The 23471-nt window shown below is 38.6% G+C and overlaps 1 protein-coding gene across 5 annotated transcripts in view; it reads left to right on the plus strand.

The window, feature by feature from the left end:
- The window catches only part of OSBPL3 (oxysterol binding protein like 3), an 85791-nt gene that overhangs the window by 15632 nt on the left and 46688 nt on the right, over positions 1 to 23471 (plus strand). For all 5 annotated transcript variants that reach the window (XR_010082044.1, XM_063410324.1, XM_063410342.1 and 2 more), the window contains exon 2: positions 3101 to 3221. The gene's annotated coding sequence lies outside the window, so the exon portion shown is untranslated. The remainder of the gene's footprint in view (positions 1 to 3100; positions 3222 to 23471) is intronic.

Below are 23471 nucleotides of genomic sequence, written 5' to 3' on the forward strand. Positions count from 1 at the left end.
TTCAGTCAGACTTGGCATTACTGTTAACTTTTGCTTACATTCATTAAATTCTGAATTTTAGAAGGTGTGTCTGGTATGTGGGTTGTTTTGGAGAAGTTATTTGCTTTCTTACTGTTCTCACTGTGTTCCTTCTTCCATTTTCAGTGTAAACCCCCATAGTGTCACGTTGCTTTTGAAAGAGGTAGTTCTGCTCTACCCTCCAGTCAGCAGATGCCTGGTTTGCTCTTTTCATCATCTTTGTGCTTGCAGCATGTTGGTGCAGTGTTTGCAGACTCTGCAAACACTGTGGCTAAAAATTTGGCTTCTTCCCTCTTCAGTTATTAATTGGATTAATTTTCCACTCTAATTTCACTCTCTAGTCATGTTGCTACCAGCTTTAGTAGAACTTGCTTTGGGGATAAATGGCTAACTTTGAGAGTGGGAGAACTGGCTGGTTCTTCCCCAAGAGCCCAGTTCTGCTTGATGCAGACTTAACTTATACCAAATTGCACTCTATTGCCAGACTAAGTCTTTGCTGCACTCCTGGTAGGCTCTTCTAGAAATAGTTAGAAATGTAGCTTCCTTAGGACTAATACAGTACAAAACAGCTTAATTAATTGCTGTAGAGTTGTTAAAAGGTCAGTTATTGCATGTTCCTTCTTTTTCTTTTCCTTGGGTGCCAAATAATTAATTTTCTCAGTTCTGTATTAAAGGAACATCCCTCTGTGATGCTCACATGAGCTGTAGTCATCCACTGTGAGATATGTTTATTGCTCAGTTTGTCCTTCTATTCCAGTGCATCAGCTCTAGAATTTCTCTGGTCTAATATTTTTTGAGTATGTCTGTACAACTATGGGTCACTTTTTTATTACACAGACACAGAAAAAGTTATAAATCAATCAACAGTACCTTTAAGCTGATCTGGATTCCCAGATGATTTTAGAAATCGCGTACCTGTGTTCAAAATATTCTGAAACAAAATGCTATGAGTGCTTCTTTGTGATCTCACTGATCAGACGAGATCTTTTGAGTAGTGGTTTGGGGACCAAGGGGGAGCATGGAGCCTTTTTTGGACCAACAAACTGTGGGAGAAATTTCATTCTGGAAGGAGGAAAATTTGATGTCTGTGCAAAAATATGGAAAGATTGTGGAACAGCAAAGGCATCCCTTGCCTTTTTGGAGTGACTTAGTGGTTGATACAACTGTCAGCTTCCTGAACTGCTGATGGCCTGAGGTGCCTAGTGAAGGATGCGTGGGCTGTGTCTCCTTATATCTGTCACTTTCCTTTAGGGTCCCTCTAGGGTCCCTGTTACTTCAATATGATTTGTAATGTACTCCTACCAACTAACGTAGTTCTTTGTAACATATATCAGGTAATTTTTTCCTGTTTTTCTTATGGTGTTTAGTCAAATAGCACAGAGAATTAAAGGCAAAAATTTTTCAGATATATCTTGTTGGGTTTTTTCGAAGGCTTTTTATAAGGTTATTCTGTTGCCTTAACCATGAGAAGTTTTTAATATATGATTAGTTGGAAGTTTCAAATGTAGAACAGCTTAATTTTTGAGTTACTGGGAAAAATGCCAGCCATAGATTTGGGAAAGTCTGAGTAATAAAATCATAAAGCTGGTTCATTGCTCAAATATGTTGTTATTTCAGCTGCCTCTGCCCACTGCATGTTCCTACAGGCTAAAAATGTCAATAGGCTCTTATATTAATAGCTATTTTAGGACTCTACTCTTAAAAGACAGTACAATGAAAGAACCTTAGATTATTCAAACATATGAAAGTTAACACATCAAGTATTCTTTCTTACTCTAGTTTAAAAAGCTTCCACCCTTAATACTTAGAGGATTAAAAATGCACAAGTTCATGTGTTGAATCATCCTAAAATCAAATCACAGATGTTCAAATGACAAACCAGATGGGGACACTGGCATTTTTAGGAATTGATATAGAAGAAGCAAGAAATTGAGTGTAAATGTGAAATTAGGAGATATTAAATGTAGGCAGCTGATAGGAGAAGGCAAAAGTATAGCTCAAAACTCTGAATTGAAAACAGGGAAAAGAATTTCCTTTTTCCTAGGAAAATATGCTTAAACTGTAGGAATAATATTAAATAAGGGCAATAATGTCAATTCAAGAAATGCAGAAGAATTTAATTTCAGTACTGAATTAAAGCTGTAATATGACAGCACGTAGAAGTAACAGCTAAGAAAAAGTTAAATTGTAACAGTAATCTAAATTCAAAACTGTTATGACAAGTAATTTGAAGAATTCTCTGTTTCTAATATTGAAGAAAGATCAGGAAAGCCTCAGCATTGGAGAAGGCTTTTGTAAACTTGTGGTACTTAGACACTGGTTTGTCTGGGGCTGATTGATTGCAGAGTTTTGGAAAATTTATCATGAACTGATTCGGTGCAGTAGAAATTCAAATCTAATGATTGGAATGAAGGGCCATGCAGTCCATGAATATAAAGGCAGACTAAACCATTGTTCCTTTTTAGCTCAGATGGAGCTAAGCTTTGTCATAATAAATTTCTGTTTGGCAGTGTTCACAGAGAAGTCCTGCAGGCTGCTAAAACTGTAAAATTGGATTGTCTTCAGAAAAAGTGCATTTGACTAAATGTCAAAACCCTCTGTTAGTTGCTTTAAAGCAATGGCTGAATAATGATACAAGTTTGTCAAGGAGTAGCACCCCAGCATCTATTTTTGTTCAGGATTCTTCTTCTTGTTTTGTGCTGACAAGATGTTTGGGTGGGTTCCTCACAGCCTCGGTAGAGTTACACACTTGTGCAGAGTTCTGGATCTTCGGAGCAGCAAGGGTTTCTGTCACAAAGTGCATTGCTCTCATAGTGTATTAGTAGACTAAAACTCAAGTTCCTTAGTTATACGGGAGAGTGTGGCTAACCTGAGTTTTTAATGCATATCTTTCAGAAAAAAATGTCAGCTGTAGATGCTGTAAATTAGGGATGTATTTTGTGAGGAGGGAATGTACAAAAAACAAGGTAGAAAAAATTTCATTCATGTATTCTACTTGTTACTTCTCTTGTGCTTCTCAGGTATGAAAAGACAATGCAGCAGGAAGCTTTATTTCTCATCTGATTTTTGGTTTGTTTTTCAGATCCAACACGAGACTCATGTGAGCTTGCCACATCTTGGCTAATGGTGATAGCTCATACTTTCACTTCTGTAAGAGAAGAGATTTGGATTCTTCCTAGTGGCAGTGATGCTACCCACTCACTGTAAGTCTGTCATCTTTCTATCATGGCTGTGTTGCCCTCCTTCTAGGAAAGCAGAGGTTAAATGGTTGTGGAGCCTGTTTTAGCCTAGAGAGAGCAGGATCAAAGAAGCTGTGTAAGAAGCTTCCTGGTATGAAGAATCACTGAGTCAGTGGGGAATGGGAGAGGACTACAGTATAGCCATGAAGAGGCAGTAGTTCAGTCCTTTTCTGGAATAAGACATTGTACTTAATTAGATGTCTAGAGGAATAGAAGGATGTAACAAGGAAATGGAATCACAGAGTTATTAGGTTGGAAGAGATCTCCAGGATCATCAAGTCCAACCCAACCCTAACCTCAACTAAACCATGACACCGAGTGCCACATCCAGTCTTTCCTTAAACACATCCGGAGATGGTGACTCCACCACCTCCCTAGGTAGACCATTCCAATACTTTATTACCCTTTCTGAAAAAAACTTTTTCCTAACATCCAGCCTATATTTCCCTTGGCACAGCTTAAGACTGTGTTGTCTTGTTCAGTCAGTTGTTGCCCGAAGAAAGAGACTGACCCCCACCTGGCTACAATCACCTTTCAGGGAGCTGTAGAGAGTGATAAGGTCACCTCTGAGTCTTCCCCTCTAGAATAGGTAAACCTGAAGTTGTGCTAATGTAAACTTTTATTCTGCTGAGACAAAGGTAATTGTTCAAAAATACCTCAAAGCTTTTTACTTTTGAGGAAAATGGGGAGAAAATACCCATTGTTGGGTTGTAATGTGTTTGGATTCCCTTCAGTCTAAGGCTTTGGGGTTTCCACTGATCACCCACCGAGTCAGGAAGGGGGACTCTCACCCATTGGACTATGTGGTTTGTGTCTCATTCTGAAATGTTCTCTCTAGACTGCAGCCAAATATAGGACTCGGACAAGGTTGCCCTTGTTATTGGTTGCCAAGGTTATTGGTGACAGTGAAAAACTTCTTGTCCTGCTGATGGATTCTTTTGCCTGAGTGTTCACTAATTGTGAGATTTAGGATTAGGAGAAAATTCTGTCCTGAGTCCTATTTATAGTCATGGCACTGGTGGCATTTTATCTTCTCTAATAGTATGTAAATGCAGTCACAATGCATTCTGAATACGTAACAATTTCTCTTTTGGTGTAGGAACATTGATAATGTGTTTGAACTTTCTGGCTAGCTACTTGTGCTGCATTTCAACTTTTTAATGTTTGTATATGTTTGTATGTGTATAAATATATATATTCTTGTCCTTTTAAACCTGTAGGGAGTAGATTAGTATTTTAGAGCACATAGGACAGTTAGGATGTTGTAGGCCTTATGTGCATGTAATTTACATATTTGATTGCAGTTTTGGAAGGCTGGATGTTCTGAATTGTGTAGTTCTTACAATCCTGTATATGAACTGATGATTTAAAGTCTGTCGTGATAGACTTACGTGGATCTTACACTTGTAAACCAGAATATAGCACTGCTGTTTGCTCTAATTTCTTATTGTACTTGCACCTGTGTCTGGGTAGGCTTAATAACTGCTTTAAACTTGCTAAATTTTTAGGCTGAATCTCTGTTTCTCTTGTGAGCATGTAAAAGGTATCACTAGCTCTATGATGCCCAGTAGGAGCTTGCTTTTCTCTGGAAAGCTGGAGATGAGTCATGAGAACTGAAGTATGGAGCAGGCACAAGGACTCAGTTTTTGCTAGATGTGACTGCTGTAAAGCACATTAAAAAACACGTATGATTTCAGCTTCTCTAAATTAGAAGTTGTAAAGGTGTCAGTGGAGGACAGCAAGGAGTGGAAAATGCTTTCACTTGGTTGTTTTCTGTTGGTAGGTACTGCCGTACTGCTCCAATGGGAAGTGCCCAGTTGCTGTAGGATCCTTTTACCTATGAAGATAGTGGAGTTTATCAATACTATTACAAAACAGTTCACTGATAAAGTTGGGAAGTTTTATGTTTAGGTAGCAAACCAAAGTTTTGTGATTGCCTAAGGACTTTCAAAACATTTCTGTACGTGGCAGAAATGAACATAGACCTGCCCCACCCCAGTGTGCAACACGTGGCAATTTTATTTACAGAGGGGGTTCCTGTGGAACAGATACGGTTGTGACTTCACATGGAGTCATGCAGGGTGAAAAACTCTGGTCCAGACCTTATCTGCTTGCCCTAATCTTTCTAGTGTTCCCCATTGAAGGGCAACTTTGATAGCAAGGGTGGTAGATTTACAGGGATACAAAACTGACAGCATTTGAACAGGTACAAAAAGGGAATTTTTCATTGCTCCTCTAATAGCGGCAGCAGAAGACTGAAATGAAAATTAGGATTTGTCTTAACAATAATGCTTCCGTTTTCATACTGACATAGAACAATCCTGTTGGTATATGTTCTCAGAATACATTAATACTTTGTAACACCCTATTTCTGAGAAACCTTAAATCTCACATTGACACATGGCATAATTTCACTGAATAGCTCTGTCTCTTTTGAAAAAGGAAAGAAGCAGTAGCTGGTGCTCAGAGTGAATCCACCTTTAAGTGGCTATCTGAAATTCATTTTTACAAGCTTGAAAATTGAGTCTGGCTGTAACAGAAGCAACTTCTGTATGTCACTGAACCTTTAGAAGAATTCTTCACTGCTCTCCTGAATGTAGGGAAAATACAGTGAAAGAAGTGATACACATAATTTTTTTAAAAAGAAACTTCATGGAAAGCTTATGTATTCTGATCTTTGTTGATATTCTCTGTTAGTTTTGCCAGCTTAAAATTCCAAGCTGAATTCTTTGGTACAAATATTATGTACATGGACTATATGGTTTTATCTCTCTTACAAAAGGTATTTAATTTTACTTTTTAAGCTGAATATTGGCAGCTGAGTGCTGTCTGCTGGCTCTTTACTAATAGTCTTATATGAAAAACTCTTACACAGAACAATTCTGTGTTAAAATGTCATGTAGTACTTCCTCTGAAGGAAAAAGAGGCTGAATCTTAGCATGCATATGCTTATAAATGCAAAAATAACTAATGTGTAACCCTAGCTTTTATGTACAAGCTCATGACTATAAACTTTAGCCACTTCTCTCAGATGCATTTCTTTTGGAATTAGCTATGAATATTTGTATTAACTTGTCTAGTGAATAGTAGCATAGGTAAACCTCCTGCAAAAACAAAGTGAAGCAGGGAAGAAAAAGGCTGTTTCTTCTTGTCTTACTAGTTGCAATTGAAAAAAAATAGTTCTGTTATTTTTTAAGACCAAAACAAACTGTTACATCTGAGTATCATGGATGGCATCTGTGGTTGGGAGGGTGAATAAACAGGTTACTTTCCTCATGGAAGCATATTTTGTATTTTTTAGTTTTAGTCATAGATACTTTGATCTAACACAGAAAATACCTGCTTAGACAGAGGAACTGTTTGAAACAAGCAGACTGCTGATTTTATGTGATCTCAGAATAAAGTAATTTTTAGGACTTGTTTCAGTAGAAAATAAATGTTTGTGAAATTACAAAAAGGTGGAGGAAATATACAGGCACAGTTTCATTAATACAGCATGATATTATTTATCATTTAAATGCATCTTTTAGGGCAAATTGTTGCTTGTAAATGCCAAACGTGTGAGGCTGATGTTTGGCTTGAGGTGGTGTGACAAGGCTGTGAACTCCTCGGCCCTGTGGTGTCAAGGTGCCTGGACATTCTCCCTGGATTAGGGACAGAGTATGTCACACAAAGGAAAATTCGGGTCTTTCTTGTAGTTACTGCTCCCTACTTTGGCAGAGACTATGAACTTTAAGTCCTTGAAATAGCTAATTAACATAGCCAAAAGTAACCTAGAAGATCATGAGTCTTGTCTTATGTTATGGGAACTTTAGATTCCTTGTGCTTAAATGCAGAGAAAAGTAGTGAGTGCTGTGTGTCTGGTTGTTCCAGAGACAGTCAGCTGGGTTACCCCTCCCATTTCAGCAATGGGAATGAGTTGCCTCCTTACTGACATTACAGTGAGGATTTTACAAAGTGAGATTCTGCATTTTGCTTACAGAAAGTGATACAGATAGTCCATATTCCTACCAGTGAAAATGTTTTAATCACACCCTCACTGAGCAGAAGCCTACACTTTCCATGAACTCAGTCCTGTGATATACAGTTTTGGTTTTTTTGCTTGAAGAAGCCAAAAGAACTTGCCTCTTCTTTTAAGAGTAGCTCTAAGAGACCATCTCTGCCTTTCTATGTTTGAATATGTGCTTCTGCCAGCTTTATCTTTTTGAAAGAAGATAGGGTAAATTTTTCCTCTTTGCTAATGTAACCTCTGGTAATTTCTTTATTTGTCCACCACCTGAAGAATAGAAATAAAGCCACAGATACATCAGAAGATTTGCCAAGTTTCAAAGGTGGCCTTAGAAATGAAGACCAACAGCTGTGTAGTTGTATAGCTTCAGGGCCCCTCTTTCCAGTCGTGCCTCAGCAAAGGTTTTGTGTGCAACCAAATTGCAGGAGAGTGGAGGAGAAGACTGCAGTTGTTGGTGGGCTCCTCTAGAGTGGTAATGAGGATATGAGACTGAATCCCCAATCCTGCCATGTGTAATAGTGGATAAGGTATGGATTTGGCTTCTAGTAGCTGTTGCATATTCACTGATTCCTGGTTTCTATGCCTTATACTCACATTTGCTTCACAGAAAAGGTCATATTCTTTTAATTCATAAGACAGGTTCTCGTAGCAGCAGGTATTTGAAGACAAAATGAAAATTATATTGTTTCTTTAGTTTGGAAGAACCTTCCTTACTAAGCAGAAAAATATGATTATTGAAGTAGTTACTTCTCAAGGAGAAATAAAGATTACTTTTAAGACTGAGTAAAATGTTAACAGTATCATTTTTTTGAGCTATGTGTATAAATTTCAGTGGCTTCTTCAGTTTCAATAAGTGGGCTTCTGTTACATTGTGTTTTAATCTTATTTTGTTCTTGTGTGCTTGCCCAAGAATGTAATTTCGTAGATTTTTTGTTGCACTTCTTATCAAACCATATATGAGGAATGAAAAATGGTTAAACCTGATGAAGTATAATTATCAATGGTGACAAATAAACAGATGTTTCTATGAAAATGTAACATTTGCAGTATTTGTTTAATGAGTTTTTTTAAACTTAGCCAACTTTATGCATCTCACACACAAAATACTTTGTGGAGACACATGCTTTTTAGTGCCCAAACCATAGCAAGAATTTTTCAGAACAGAAGTACATTCTCACATCAACTTATGTTTCAAGAGCATTAGCACTGTGAGAGAAAACCAGGAAAGCTGTTACCTGACAGGGAGCACAACACTGTGACACACTGACACAATAGTGAGCACCAGAGCAATGATGAAAATAAATTGATGATAAAATGATGAAAAGGCTTTAAGAAGCCTTCAGTGCAGCAGCACCTTTTTCTGTGGCTTCCACTGCTCGTCCCTTCAGAGAAGTCCAGGTGACTTCTCTGCCTCCAGATCTGGAGGAGACCTGGGCTCTGCTGCTGTATTTTTGGAGGATGGCAAGTTCTTAAAAGAAAGGAAGTTTTTGATGTAAGACCAGATTCCACATGATGCTTTAAATTGAAAAGTAGCAAAAATTATCTTTGCCCATAGTATGTTTGTCCCCTGGAGATTTTTACTTCCAATGCATAACTATCTGAGCACAGGTGTGTTTGAATATACTTCAAGCTGTACTTTATTTTAAAGAGCAGGAATTATGCTTTCAGAAAAATCAAAGAATCTCAAGTTATTATTCTACTTTAGAAGTCTAGTGTCAACATTTTGATTAATCCTTTATTATTAGTCTTTTTGTAACATTTGTTTGGAACTTCTAACAAGCTCTCAAATGCTACAAAAAGAAATAATTTTAATTCTTGGGGACTCTTACATGATCTAAAAGGTAGAAACTCTCAGCTGCATTAATGGTCCAGAGGCAGCAGTGCTCAGTGGGGGTGACTGTGAAAAAACTGTGTATTTCTGGTTGAGGGACACTAATAGAATTTGGCATTGCTGAAGGACAAGGAGGACTGAAGAATGGCCCTATCCCTTTGTGTGTGATTTTTTTAAATGCCAACTTTCATTGGGCAACAACCCTTTGCCTCTAAAGATTTAAACTCTTAATGTTGTTTTGAACACACTGTGATGAGTCATGTGCCACGCCCTGCCTGCTTTTATTTTTGCCATCACTGGACAAAATCATAGTAACAGGTGGTTAGTAAAGTAAGATGTACCTTAAGAAAAGCTAGTTTATAGTTTTACCCTTAATACCATTCAGCATCTGGCCAGCAGCTTTTGAGGGGAAACCTTTGTTTCAGGAGAAATAGGAAAAGCATTCATTGTTTAGCTCAAGCTTTGGAACTCCAAAGGAAATTGGATTTTCCACTGTATGGAGTGAGACAGGCTGCACAATCTAGAGCTTAAAAGTTCAATGGATTTTGATTTGTCGTGAGGGTAGTATAAAATAAACATTTTCTATGGCTGTTTGTTCCATCTTGTCAAGTTATAGTTTGTACTTCACCTTTAACATTTTTACATATGGTTTATGTTTTGAGCTGAATTGTCTAGGTTTTTTGATTGTTGGGTTGGCTTTTTTTCCCTCTTTTTGTTGTTTTGTGGATTTTTTCAGTGCCATATAGCTATTGAGGAAATCTAAAAGAAACCACTAATTAAAAGGTGGTGATAGCTAAGTAACAGCTGTTAAGGGCATGATTCAGCATCTCCTGCTGCAACTAGCTTCTCCTGCAAGTTGTGAAATCTCAATCTATCCTGTATTTGCAAAATCCTTGGTAAGGAAGTGCAGGTCACCAGGGTGCAGGGATTGCCACAATGGGCATGTGATGGGTTGACACCAGGTGCCCACCTCAGCCACTCTGTCACTTCTCTCAGCTGGATGGGGCAGAGAAAACACAATGAAAGGCTCATGGGTCAAGATAAGGACACAGAGAGATCACCCAGCAATTGCTATCATGGCCAAAACATTCTTGACTGAGGGAAATAATTGTAATTTAGTGCCTGTCAAATATAGGATAATGAAAAATAAATTGAAATCTTAAAACACATTCCCTTCACCCTCCCTTCTTTCCAGGTTCAACCTCCAAATCTACTTCCTCCCTCCCAGTGAGCAGGGAGTGGGGAATGAGGGCTGTAGTCACATCATCACACGTTGTCTCTGCTGCTCTTTTCTCCCCATAGGAAGGACTCCTCACTCTCCTCCTGCTCCAGTGTGGGGTCCCTCTCCTGGCAGACACTCCTCCATGGATTCCTCCTTTCCATGGGCTCTAGTTAATCATCAGCCCTTCCAGTGTGTGTCCCCTGGGGGGTCACCGAATTTGTGGAACACTTCTGAAATGGGATTTTGGCTTTAAGCTGGAGACTCTTTTAATAGTGTCTTGTAAGAAATAAGGAACTACTAATAGCATCTTTTGCCTGGATGTCTGGCTCTGTGTGGGATGCTCCAGCTGTGCTGTACAGGCTATTCACTGAGGAGTTGGACTCAATGATCCTTGTGGATCTCTTCCAACTCAGAATATTCTGTGATTCAGTTGTCACCTGTGGGAAGATAAATTCATGGTTTTCTTTCAGTTACATAAGTATGCATCACATCTCATTTAACTTATAGCCCAGAAGTCTGACTCTAATGCACTCAATATGATGTGTGCATTTAAAACACAAAGGCATTGTCATAGAAAAAAGAAAACGTGGCTGTTAAGACTTGATTAAAAGGGATCATTAACACTTGAACAAGGTGTAGTATCACTTCAGATGCATATATAGAGAACGTGAATATCAATGTGCCTATACATTGCATAGGTATTGGCAACAAAACAGTTTTATGACCAGAAAGAATTACGGGGTTTGCCATGGAAAGTGCAGCAGAAGTTCTTAGCCTGATGAATGGAGCAGAGCTGCTGAAGGTCTGTTTGGTAGGGAGGAAGGCTGCAATCCCCCTGAGTGTCCACCTGAGGCAGGTGGCAGGCTCAATGATCTGGGCCAGCTCACAAGGCCCAGCCAGGCAGATGCTGAGTGCTGAGTGAAATGTCCAGATCTGAGTTTCTGCTGTGAGTCAGAGCTCAGGGGCTTCTGTATTTGCTTCTAAATGTGCTGCCATCAGTCTGGTGTAATCTAATAGGCAGTGACCTTTAATTGCCTTTTGGCCTTGTGGCATCAAGCTGCCAGTGCCACAAATGACAATTAGTAAAATTCCTCTCATTAGACTGCAGTGAACAAGGGGTAACATGATGGAAAGTGCAGAGTAAGGAAGATGTATTTTCCTTTACAAAGAATATTCTATTGCTATCACAAAAGCATTCATGTGACTGCTTGTGTTTGAATTTCAGAGTATTCTGAAATGATTGTGAAAACTATCATTGTTGCTACTTATTTATGTAAGTTAGCAGTAGCAAAGGAGTCCTGATTCAGTATATTAAAAGGAAGATCAAATAGGAGACTGTTTAGTGATTTTGGATAAATTGTGGCAACTCAGTTTGGACTTTTTGCTTTCACCTGATTTGTTTAATTTGCTACCTGTGAAATACCCTGTTTCTGTCCATGGGCCCATGAAGGCTCATTAATGTTTTTGAAATAATGTCTCTGCTTGCTCAGCTGAAGAAAAGTCAGGCCTGCAGCATCCCTGAAAGTGGTTCTGAATCTAAAAAACAGTGGTTGTTTATGTACAAAATGTTAATTGTCACTCTGCTCTCTTCAGACATAACTAATGTGTGACTTAATTTAGATACATGAGCCGAGAATCATTATGTTCACAGGGGAAGTAATGCATTTGTCACATGTATTTACTTTCACATGCTTAATGCAAACATCCAACTTGACAATTCCTGCACTTGTTGGTGAGTTTAAGCTTCTTACATTTACTGTGTAAGGTGGTTAAGCTGCTGGTTTTAACTTCCAAATGCCTAATGCTTTTTCCATGTCCTCACCTAGCTCCAGAAAGGTATCCCAGGTGTGGGGAATGGGGCAGGGAGGAAGACAGAGAGAAACTGAGCTGTTCAGACTGGCAAAAGGAGATGTGAACTCTGAACAATTAGTGAAGTCCCAAGGCAAAATTGATACAGAGTCAGATTGCTCTGCACCAGGCAGCAGCATTTATTGGAAGCTTTAATTATTTTAAAGCACTGTATGCTGGATTTGTATGGACAATCTGTTAGAACAAATGACAGACTTTTACTTTTCAAAATCAGTTGCTGAATGCCATGAGGAGTAGAGGCAAATTTACATTCCAGTTTTGAGAATAATACTGAAATTTTGAATAGATTGGCAGTTGATAATAGGTCAAAATTTGTATTTCTGGGCATGCTATCATTTACAGGAAGGAAAAATGTGAGGTATGAAGGTGTGAAAGGTTTTTGTTGCAGTTTTGGGTCTAAAGGAACTTCACCTTAGGGTGGTTGTTTTAGGAAGCACAAAGATGCAGTCAGTGGATGCTGTTCAGAGCCTGGCATGTGACTACCATGTGTCCTATTTTCAAAATCCTTTTTCAAAAACCTAATGTGCTAAAAGGAGAAAAACATAAGGAGAGGTATCAGAGTCTTCTTCTCCAAGTAATTCATTAACCTTTTTGTACTTGACACAAATATAAATTATTTACATTTTTATGTATGCACTTCATTAATGAACTGTCGTGTGGCTCTAGTAATATTTTAATTCAATTGGCCAATATGACCAACTGGAATACAGCAACAGGTCCCCAGGAAATGTTTTGTGCTGTTCTGTGTTTTCTTTCACCTTTTAAAAGTGTGATGCCCATTCAATGTGATAAACAATCTATTTCCAAAATCATCTCTTGTGATATAAATGATACTGGAGCGTGGCAGGAGATCCTGCTTGTTTGTCACTGTGTTTTATAGTTTGGTAGTGACTTGAAGCAGTGATCACCCTCACTGTAATCTGCCTAATTAGTGTTGTAAAACCACTCTAGAGAACAATTTTTTGCTCTCTCACCCTGAGAGCCATATGGGAAGAGCTTCACCACCACCTCTTTTACTATTCTCACTGTTAGTGTGAGTGTCCTGCTCTGTAAGATCATTATAGATGGGATATCATGGGGCTGGTGAGCAGTCAGGTGAGCCAACAGGTTTGAGAAGAGTCTGAATATGAGCTGGGGCACTGCCAGCTCCCACGGCCACCTTGTTTGTTTGCAACAGCAACAGACAGTGGACTGATTTTCTTATTTTTTGTGTGCAGAAGAGAAGACTGTCAAACTTCAAATGCTGATAATGTAACTTCTCCAAATGTCATCCTTCCAACTGCCATTGGTCATTCCCAGTTTTATTTTTAATGTGATGGTCCATGTAAATCCTTGTGATTTTGGTGTAACAACACTAAAGATTTTTGTGTTTTTTGACAAAATGAAAGAGGATGTGATCTCAAAAACAGTATAACATGTTAGGAGAAATAATTGGTTGCATTTTTATATGGAAATCTTAGGAGTTTTTTACTTAAATTACCATTCACTGTAAGTTTTTTTCACATTTCTCCTCCAGCTCCTCATTTTCTACATACATTTAACTTTTCTACCTTTTCACAATTAAACACGTAGAAAAAAAATGAAAATCAGTTCAATGGTTCTGTTTTAACTGCCTGTATTGCACAGGTGTATTTTTTTCTGCAAGACAGTGTGAGTTATAACAGTGCTTTAGTGTCTGCAAATGTCATGTTTTCTGGCCAAGGCTGGATGAAAACTTTGTGCATAGAGTTTCAATACTGACCAGCCTCTGAGAAGACAATTATATGTCAGAAGTGTAATTTTATGTCCTGAACTTTGTGAAGGTATTTTTCTCCTTTATGCATTCTATGTTTTATAATGTTAGAAATATGTTCTTGAATAAGTTTCTCAAACCTTTAATGCTAAAAGTATTGCTTGGTGGCAAAATTGTAAAAAACACATTCAATGAAAGATTAATATTAGTAAAATTTAAGGAAAAAAGTGTAGGTCACCATGGGTGAAGTAGGCATGAGTGCCATCTGTTAAGAAAATAGCTTTCAGTATTATGTTTCCTGCAACTTCATATGTTGTTATTTTAGTCATTTTAGACATTTTTATTTAAAAACCTCAAACCTTTTACTGTCTTCCCCTAAGAAATTGCTTTGTTCTACTCTCCTTTTCAGAAATTCATCAAGAGAGTTATATGAAATAAGACTTGTTAAGTATGGTCAGAATTCACTTTATGCACTATCCATAATTAACCACAGCTTTGATTTATTTTTGTGTTGTAAGTCCTGATGGTCTAGCAAGGCCAGTGCCATATGCCAGCAGTTTAAAAACCAACACAAAACTGATAAAGGATTGGAAGGAGAACAGAGAGAGAGAGAAGGCAAAGACTGGTGGAACTCTTTTAATATTAATCTGTTTAAGGGGAATCTACATCACTTGTGAAAACTGTTTACTGCTGTTTTATAGCCTATAATTAAAATCCAGCTTGTTAGTTGCTGCTCAAGTATAACCAACCTCAAGAATGCTATGAAGCAACTAAAATGTTGGACTGTACACATTATAAAACTCTTCATGTTGTTGTCTGCCATCTCTATGGCCTGCTTGCAGTGACTGGAGCTGAACTAAAAAATTATATACTACTTAGAAATAAAAAATATGGATAGTTTAGTTGTACCACCCTTTCATTGAGCTCAAATCAAGTTCTGTGTAAATTATTCATTCTCTCTTATTGCTGAGGCATCCTAATTAAAACCTTCCATCTTTTAAACCTCTAAAAATACTTGAGAATGAGAGCGTAGCTAAAGCTGTTTTTAATCACGGAGCATTTCATTTGTTTTTAATTAAATTCAAATAGATAGCTGCTAGCTTGCACAAACCTGAATCTGAATGTAAAATTAGGGACAGAGTATCTTGTTCAGAGCTATCTGGATCAATTGAAAATAACACTACTTCTACTTTCTTGGCCTCCAGCTGGTGATGACCATCCCAAAGCAAAGTGTGAGAACTACTTGCTGTGACAAAAGTCGTGCTCTACTGAAGTGGATCAAGAAGGGCTCCTGTGATTTTTTCTTTTTTAATTTATTTAATTTTTGGCAGGAAAACTATTGATCTCCAGGAAAGGACAGTAACAAATTGCTTGGGAGCAACAATTTCTTTAATTACTCTGGCAGATTTGAAAATTAATATGAATTTGAGCTCTAACCTGTCAATGGAGAGACTGAACTGCTACTGAAACCCATAAAAGTTCTCAGCAGCTTTGTATTAACTCTGAGCTCTGTTGCTGGAGGCAGGCCATATTTTTACATTGGGATGTCAGGTTGTAGTAGACTTGTATAAACAAACTTACTGCATTAAAACTCTTTGGGTCTTCCTTGTTCTGGGCTGTCTGTAATAGTTAATTATTCACAGTTTTCTTTTTTTTGGCTAATCTCTGAACTGCCTTTTAGATTTTGTACCCTTATAGCTAGGCAGAGGCAGGACAAGATCTGACATGAAGTCCCTCACTCTGAGATGGACTGTCTGATCTTCCCAATTACAGGTTTGCAACTTCTGTAGCTTCGTGTTTCATTTCTTCCCTTTTCAAAACCTCCTTTCCCAGCTCTGTCCAAGCTGAGCCTCTTTGGTAACCCTACTTGCATTTGTCTTCCCCTCCAGCATTTCAGAACTTGAGGACATGGTGGTGGGATTGTATCATTTGAGGTCAGGAGCGGGTCACTTTTATGGTTCTTTCCTGTTCAAGAGCTGCCCTGTTAACCAGTCAGAGACCCTCACTTCTGGCCTGCATCTTTTTTTGTCTGATCCAGCTGCTGTGATTGATCCTTTCCCATTTCGTATGAATTAGAGAAAACTTTGCATGTAGTCATTCAGATTTATAATCTGAATTCCCACATCTCACATCTCTGCTTCTAGCTCTCTTTCAGTTCATGTTTTCCCTATGCCATGAAGATACTGTTGCAGAAAACTTGATCCATGGAACTGCTTTCCTGGTTCCTATCGGCAAGGTGTTCATTACAAGCACAAATATGAAAGGATATAAGACCAGATGTCTTAAATCCAAGAATCTTCCAAGAGTGTGGTTCACAGCATTCTGTGACTTTTGGTTCCTGTGACCTGCAAACATGGACATGGGTGACGTGTGTTTCCAGGCAGAAGGACAGCTGCAGGAATCCCTGTGTCTGTCCTGGAGGAGCTCCCACTAAAGCCTTAACATTTTTAATTTGTATGTAAAATGAACACATTTCTGTGAGAGATTTAGGTTAGATATTATGAAGAAATTCTTTGCTGTGGGGGTGGTGAGGCACTGGCACAGGTTGCCCAGAGAAACTGTGTGGGTTCCAACCCTGGCAGTGTTCAATGCCAGGCTGGATGAAGCTCTGAGCAACCTGGTCTAGTGGAAGAGGTCCCTGCCCATGGCAGGGGGGTTGGAACTGGATGATTTCTAAGGTCCTTTGGAGCCAAAGCTCCTAAGCCATTTGATGATTCCATGGTTCTCTGTATACTTTTTCCCTTCTTGCTGCCTTTCGGGGTTTTTTTTGGTTTGTTTTTTTTGGGTTGTTGTTGTTGTTGTTTTAATTGAAGACTTGGAATTAGCAAATCCTACCTTTTGGCATTAATAATAAAATTACTTAGCACTTGTAGTACTGATTATCCTCAGGATACTTTATATGTTATTAGTTCCTACAATGCATTTCTAAAGTGTTGACGTTTGTTTGCCCATTGTGTTTAGAAACATGGTGTTAAGAAACTAGTGGCCTCTCACCTAAGGTGGTATTAGAAAGAGTTAACACTGATCTGCTAACAGCTACCTGCCCTTGTTCAGAACACCACACACCTCTTTTGTGGTATCAAGCTCTCTTAATGTGAAAGATCTTCTGAAAAAAAACCCTACATAATATTTAAAAGAAAGCTGTAGTGCTACATATATAAATACTAATTTTGTAAAGTCCACTGAAAAAGGTGTCCTGGAGTAGACTTAAAGACAGAAGCTCCTCAAAGTACATTAAGAAGAAATACATTTTTATAACTCGTCATCACACTTTATAAAATACATGAATGAATGTCTGTTCCTAGGAGGAACTGAACCTTGTTACTACAGTGGTTAAAGTTAATAAGATTTAAATTTTGAGGTAATAGGCCTGCTTACACAGGAAAAATACTAAACATTCTAAAGGGAAGCACTGTTTCCTTTGTACCTTTTTCTCTTAGCAGTTAGTGATATACAGGACAAATGACAATTCCAATGTACCATACAAAAACAGATTTCTAAGAGGGGGGATCAAGATTTTTGTTTCATTGGTTTGGTGGGTTTTTGTTTGTTGTTTTTCATGGGGAGGTTTGTTTGTTTGGGGATTTTGTTTGTTTGTTTGTTTTTTTAAAAGTAGATGATGCCTAAGTGTGAAAGGTAGAACAGCACATCAAAGAGGACAAAGCAGGTTTGTTGGATCCTGCCACTCTTTAATGAGCATGTCTAGCTCTCCTGCATGAGATGAAGAATCTGTGTTATGTTTGTTGGTCCTAGCACCACCGTAATATTTTCTTTCACTTTGGTGAGGATCATTCCTGGGCCACCAAAACTCTTCCAGTATTTCTATTTGCTATTCTACTTGAAAGCAGAGGTGACTGGGTTTGGGTTTCTTTCTCCATAGTTAAACCAATTATGTCAGCTGGTTTAATAACAGATATTGTTTTGTTTTATGCTGGCTCTGATAGATTTATGCATCTCACAGCATTATGCAGTTCATCAGGTCACAAAGAGCCCGTCTGACTCAAAGTTACACTAATGCCTTCAATGATTTGACAGAAAAGTGATGTCCTTTTCTTGATGTGCAGGCAGTTCTGTCTTAAGATCTTGATCTACCACATGCTGGCAGACTGACAGATATTTCCAGAGCTAACATTGTGCCTATCAAAACTGAATCCGGGACAACAAACAATGTATTTTTCAGGAACACTTCAGCAATATTGACTGCAGTTTTGAAAAGGAATAAGCCTCAGGGCACAGTGAAATATCTCTGTTTTAGTGAACAAAGCAAAACTTTAAGTAATAAGAGCAGAAAAATGAAAGACAACCAAGCTCCTGCCAAATGTTTCCCACTCAGGGATGTTATCGCTAAGAGATGGGCCTTTCCAAAGTTTTTAGTACAGACTGTAAAGTGATACCATGTGCCTGTTATTTTCTTTACTGGAAATGATAATAAGCTTGTCTCTCTCTCTTCTATTGCCTGATCATCTTGTGGAAGGTTTTCTCTAGCTGAGCAGCAGTTGGGTGCAAACAGTCGTGCTCCTGGTTTGGTGTTTGAGCAGAGACAGGACAGTCTGCCCCTGTGTGCAGTGTGCCTGCTCCCAGCCTAGGCTTTGAGCTCTGGAGCAGCTGTTTTGTGCTCCACCCTCTTGGCAGGGAGACTGTGGACCCCTCTTTTACTGGGTCACAAATTGTTTCTCCTGGTCTCCCCGCTTTTGGCTTACTGGTCGAGTGTTCAGCCGTGCTGGTGAGCCCTGAGCTGCCAGGCAAGCCCTAGGCAAAGAGGCAAGGAGAAAAGAGTAATATTAATTATTTAGGACCTGCCTGTGAGCTAGGTTAGACCTGTTAGTTACGATTCTCAACTGTGATTGAAATTTGGGTGGAATAGGTAGTATGACAGGTGACTAATTACTGTAAAAATACTGCCATTACGGCGTGTATTTTCTATATCACTCATCACCAAGACTTTTAACATGTCTGTCGAGTTTATATACCCAGTAAGTTTGGGTTTTTTGGTACAAGTGCAATCTGTCACAGATCTCCTGGGGGGATGGAAACAGTGTCAAGAGTATGATTTAAAATTAATCATGTCATGTGCAGTATTATGGTCAATTTCTGTGGCGGATGTGAGGAAAAGGTGGTATTTTTGTATGTACTCATATTTCAGGATGCTGAATGGCCTATTTTTAAATTTAGGTAAGATTTTCATAGTGTAAGAATTGAATTGTCTGCCCCAAGGTTTAGTGAAGCTTTGCTTTGCTTCAGGAAAGTTCAACTAGACTTAACATCAAAGCATGTTCTTTGCTGTCTTTCTTGGGATGTATTCTACTGCATTGTTTCTGAGGTTTGTTGTGTGGTTTGTTTTCTGGTTTTGAGGGGGGTTTTTTTGCTTTCTGTGCACTGGAACATACAGGATTTTCTTTCATCAAGTGATGAACATTATACATGATAAGCAGTCTCTTGTTAAATGCTGTATGGTTGTTGTTTGTCTAGCTTTCCCCTTTCCCTCCCTGTCTCTCTTGATTAGACAATTAGGAGAGTTTTCTTTGAACTAAATTTTCCTCTTTTGGGTCACTGACATAGCATGATTAAATTGCTACAAAAGCCTCCTTAAGGAGACAGACTAGAGGGAACTGTTTGCATCACAGACTACTTCAGAGTAGTATCTTTTCATGGCTGATGAAAACATCTGCTCAAGAGAAGTTGTGATTTGGGCGAGCACCTATCTGATGGAAGGCAGTTCTGAAATGCTTCCTGTTTTTGTTAGCCTCCCTAAGCTGTTTGAACTTTTGCTTTCAAAGACAGGTTTAATAACCTATCAGAAAGAGTTGTTTTAAACTGCTTTTGTTTGTTTATGCAAGTTTTCTTTAGTAAAGAGAATAGCTAGTAACAGAACAGGATTTATGTGCTTTGACCTTCAGTAGTGTGAATCTTAGTAAGTGAGGAACAGCAAATACCTGCCTTGAAAAGACATTTCCAGTACTTGTACATGGTGTATCTGTAGCCTGCAAATAATTCTTTCCTATTCTGAGCCACATGAGACACCAGGATAGATTAAAGCTGGCAAATTGAACTAAAACAGAGAGAGACATGAAAGCAGTACTGGGAAAAGACTATTGCTTTGTTTATCCAGGCAGACGTGAGTGAATGTAATTTAATAATAGCTGCAAAGCAAAGGTTTCAACACAAAGTCTTTTTTAATTCTGTGAAAGTCACTCAATGTTGCTCACAACTGATTTGGATTGTTCAGTCCCATGTTTGCTGTATCCACCTGACTCTCATCAGCCTTTATGTTGTTTCTATTCTTCTATCCAAAAACCCTTAATTGACTACAGAATGAGATGTACACTTCCAGTTTTGCTTCTCAAAGTCTCTAGTGTTCCTTCAATGCTGAATCAGCTTTGAAGCAGCTGTTAAGGCTTTATTTTTCCTTCTCAATCATGGCAGAAATAATTGCATAATGTTGATTTTTTTACTGCAGTTATACATATTTTTTTCTGAATTTTATTTATCTTCTTTGGTGAGATGAGAAAAAAAAAATCTTTGATTATGCTGTAAGCTAATTGGTTTCAGAATTGTGAGAGATGAAATGATACTGCAAGGCTGCTTTGAATTTGTGCAGTTTTAAAGGTTTGAAGACAACCTGGGATGGTACTTTTTTTAAAAAAAATTGTATTCCTGTTTTACATATTATCATATGTTTCCATTAGCTTTAATTGATGTAGAACAATAAATCTCTTAGTAGCAGATGATAAGTAGAGATAAGTGCTGTTTATCATCTTATGGTGTAGTAGTTCTAATAATTGATACTCATACATTCTTAATTCTTCAAAATGCACCTGGTGAGGTCATTTGCAGAGATACTCTTGGCCTACTTTTGCAGCTGTTGACTTTATAGAAAAGAATTAGGCCAGTACTTAGCACTTGTGAAAATTAGTGTCCTAAATTTATTTGGATTTGACTCAGCCTCACACCTTTGAGTCGTCTTTTTGGAGTAGACCAAAGAAAGCAGCCCTGTGTGCTCCAGAGAAATGTGGGAACAAATACAGTTCTGAGGCCATCCTGTGGCAAGGAAAGGAGCAAATTTTAATGGATCTGAAGCAATTGGATCATAATGACCTTAAAAATCAATTTTAGTTGCAACCTTTGCTTCATTAGCTTAACACTGCTTTTTATGCTTGCTTTAAAGTTGTAACTGCTCTTATACCTGGTGGCCTTAATTTCCACAGGTAATGCAAAATATCATTTGCCCTAGAGAGGCCCAGGCACTACTGCTGGAAGCTGGTCAAGTTGGGATGCAGGATCAGTGTTTTCTCACCCTCCTGGAAGAATAACTCAGTTATTGTTGAAGGGCAGCCACAGTTTTCTTTTTTCTCTTCTAATCTTGAAGAGAATTTTAAGAAAGGGGCACAAAGTTGTTGCTGGAATACACAACAGTTTTTACAGAGGAGTTGGGTCCCCAGTCGTTATTCACATATGCTTTTTCATGCTCAGATCTGGAAGTCTCAAGGTAATAAGCTAAATTACAAGGAAACACCAAGAGAATAAAGCACTTTGGAGAGAGGATACATTTTTCACTCCTGAATTCTTTAAGGGCTGGTAAGAAAAGCCTTTTATCCAGCCCATGCAGTAATTCATTTGAAGGAATAAAGGAAAATTCAAAAGCCCAGCTTTAGAAGTAGAGTGACAGAACACTTGTGTGCTCTGCCGGATTTACCTCACCTGTCTCCTGCTCCTTGTTCAGGCACCTCTTGTTAGGTAGTGAGTCATCTGAACTCATTTGAATTCTGGAAATGTGTCCATCTCACTCTTTTTGATTCCAAAAGGACAAATGACATTGCCCTAGGAGATCTTAAGTGCTTCCTTGGGTGGCATAAGTCTGTGTCTCTCTGACGTCAATGTTAGCAAGTGGAGCAGTGCAGTAAAACTGGATCCTTGTAGTCAATCACTTAGAGGGTCTTACATCAACCACTGCATAAGACTCACCAGGACTAGCTCTAGTCTGGTGTTGTGGACTCAATGCTTTGAGCTCTGGATGCAGTCCTGGAGCACATTTAATCCAAAAGGGATTCAGTGTCCATGTTCCAAGACTGCCTTGAAGTGCAAACCTCGTTATTACAAGAGAGTTGCTGAGGAAGCACCCCTCTGCTCTGTCTAAAACATTAGTGTAGCCAAACCTTAAGTTCATGTGGACTCCAGGATTATGTGGCTTCTCTCTGTGTTGAAGTCCAAGAGACCTCTAAGGTTTTTTTGAGTTACTGTACACTTCCAGGACATCATAACTATTGTGCTGTGTGTACAAACAGGCAAAGGGCACTGAACATCTTGAATCTAGTGTGTCCTGGAGATATACCAACAAGGTACTGATGGCAGTAGTTTTCAGTGCATTTTGTTACAAATTAGAGTCTGTTTCTTGCCATGAGTTCTGCCAATCTCTGCCAATCACTGCCAAAATGCCAGATAGTCACTAGTGAAAGCTGAAGGTGCTCATTCTGAACAAGATCAGTGAAGAGAACAGGAATTTATCTGAGCAAAGGGTGTTCCAGAAGCAAAGCACTTGCTGGCTGGTTTCAAGAGGGTATCTGAACAATAACTTTGCAGGAAAAGTGTTTCTGTTCCTCTTCAGAGTGTTTGACCTCTGCTTGTTAATGCAGGTGTTACTAATAAACTATTTTGCTAAATGGAGCTTGCAAGGAAGAAAATTATTCTTTATATTTACTCCATAATTAAAAACCTGAGGTGCTCCTAACCTGCTTTAAAAAAAAAAGAGTAAAATAAATCTAAACCTGTGAAAAGTACTAGTTCTCCATGAAATGCCACACAAATTTATCTTCCAGATAGAAAATGACCATACCTTCTCCAAAATGCACTACTCCTAATCGTAATTTCAGTCTAAAGTCCATGTGTTGAGCCCAAATCGCATAGACCTTGCTGTCACATTGCTGTTCTGGGGATTTTTTTGCCCTTCATTGAGCTCTTTGTAGCTGTCTTTGTAGCTCTCTGATGATTCCTGGACTATTTACCAAGCTGGATTTATTCACCTTCATCCTGGAAGAACTCCAGGAGAGTTCATTTCTCACCTCACTTGTGGAGGTTGGGGCTGTATCACAGATTTGTTCTGGAGCTAACCAGTATTTCTGACTAGGTAAAGTAAGTGCCATAAGGAGAGATTGTGTTTCAGGTGAAAAGAGGGCATGTTGATTGAAATGTTACAGCAAACTATATTGCCAGGAGGCACTGTAGATTGGAAAAGGTTTCTGTTCAGAAGCTGGATGCTTCAGACTACAGCTGCAGAGAGAGAGGTTTTCTGCTGCAGAGTGTTCTCTTCATCTTAAATATAGCACCTGGTTTTAATTTTGTGTTCTGGTTGGTTTTTCTTGTCTGTGGCTTTTGATGTATTCTTTGTTTTGTTTGGTTTGGTTTCTTTTTAAGGAAAATGAATTCTTAAAATGCGCAAAATGTTTTACTAGGGATCTGAAATTATTGCTTCTCTCAGAATAGAATGTAAGCCTCTTCAAGAAAGAAATGAATAACAAACTTCAATAATCAGTGCTCTCAGCTCAGGACTGTTGTGA

Source organism: Prinia subflava, chromosome 1, assembly GCF_021018805.1.
Source record: "Prinia subflava isolate CZ2003 ecotype Zambia chromosome 1, Cam_Psub_1.2, whole genome shotgun sequence".
NCBI lineage: Eukaryota > Metazoa > Chordata > Aves > Passeriformes > Cisticolidae > Prinia > Prinia subflava.